The sequence below is a fragment of the Mizuhopecten yessoensis genome, unplaced genomic scaffold (assembly GCF_002113885.1).
Source record: "Mizuhopecten yessoensis strain PY_sf001 unplaced genomic scaffold, ASM211388v2 scaffold7085, whole genome shotgun sequence".
NCBI lineage: Eukaryota > Metazoa > Mollusca > Bivalvia > Pectinida > Pectinidae > Mizuhopecten > Mizuhopecten yessoensis.
Genome location: NW_018406873.1, coordinates 89969 through 91500, shown reverse-complemented (window position 1 = coordinate 91500; position 1532 = coordinate 89969). Strand labels below are relative to the sequence as shown.

The 1532-nt window shown below is 31.3% G+C and overlaps 1 protein-coding gene across 3 annotated transcripts in view; it reads left to right on the top strand.

Moving 5' to 3' along the window:
- LOC110453057 overlaps positions 1-1532 on the top strand; it is a 58896-nt gene that overhangs the window by 47910 nt on the left and 9454 nt on the right. For 2 of the 3 annotated variants that reach the window (XM_021501876.1, XM_021501878.1), the window contains exon 1: positions 1390-1490. The exons of the other annotated variant lie outside the window; for it this stretch is intronic. The gene's annotated coding sequence lies outside the window, so the exon portion shown is untranslated. Of the gene's footprint in view, positions 1-1389; positions 1491-1532 lie in introns of those variants that run through there. 3 annotated transcript variants of the gene reach the window in all.

The window sequence follows — 1532 nt, the reverse complement described above, 5'->3', positions numbered from 1 at the left end:
TTTTTTTAAGTCTGGGAAACCCCTTCACTTTCATAGATATATTGAATATGGCTATATTTGCAGTATTATATTAACAATACCGAATATCTCAACAGTTCAAAAATTCATATTCAATTGGTTTTATATCTATTCCATGCATTTTTGCTACTAAAGATTATTTACTCATCAATATTTTTTTCCGTTTTCAAAAATGCCGACTTAGGGAAATACGGGCAGTTTTCCGCCATACCTCTTTTCTATATTTGATTAAATAATAATATGATAATAATAAAACAACAAACAAACACGCAGGCTTTAAATCTTTATAAAGTTAGGTTACCATTGTAATAAAGAGTTAAGATTATTGACTGAAAAGTAATATATGATTCAGGATGTAAAACCACAACATTTAAATCGCTCCAAAATATTGAAATAGAAATTGCACGTTATAAGAATCAACATAGATCAAACTCTGTATCAAAAAGCCTATAAATATTATATCATAAATAGTTTATTATGAACCACTGGAATATAAATGTGAGTTAACATTATACACACAGCTTTGTGCCAGAGACATAAAGTAATTCTGTAGTATATACGTACGTCTCTGTTTGTGCTGTCTGCAAAATGTATATATGTTGGTCAAACTTGAAAGATAACAACAATATGCATTAAAAAAGAAAATAGAAAGTTTGTATGTGTCACTGCGTTGACGAACACTATGTACATGGCGGGTCATTACAGACGGCGGATACAAGAAATACATAAATAAATATTTATATATTAAAACATACCTGATCTTAAATAAAATTATGTTAAGATAAAGAAATCAGTTTCTGTAAATATATAAGAATTTGTGAAATTATCATTTATTCACCTTAGCTGTAAATGGCGTTACAAATCATTTTTCGGAGTGTATGCTTATAGGGGGTCGAGCGTCCGAGGTGCATAGCGCCAAAGGGGATAGAGGGTGTGGGTCCCATAGATGAACAAACATTTCTACTAAGCCCCAGAAGCAATCTCTCGTATGTTAACAAGTAAAACACGACTTTTTATATGAATAATTATAAATCTTGTACTTCACTTAGAATTTTTTATGTAGAATTCTACATAAACATTCGACAATTTTCAATGTGTATAGACATAACAACACTATTTTATCAGACTAAACATTTTAAGAAGATTGTTTTTCCTTTTTCCTTTTTTATGATTGATACGGACGGTCCTTACTAATCATGTAAATGCATTTTAATAAAAATACATGATTGAAAAAAAAATCTAGAATATTTAGTATATATATACGCCACTGGCCGTAGATAGCACGTTAAAACCTATACAACCATCCAATCTTTAAAATTCCGGAACCTTTATGCCGCAGTTCCGATTCTTTGCTTATAGGTGTAAAGGCAACATCCGTGTTCGGGCGGGACAAGGAAAAAATCGAAGAACGTGTTGTGTATTTAAAACACAGACCTGCCTGCGCCTTCATTATCATATCTTAAGTTTGCACGGTGAGTAATATGTGTAACAGTGGTGTTAGTATCCGTTTTATC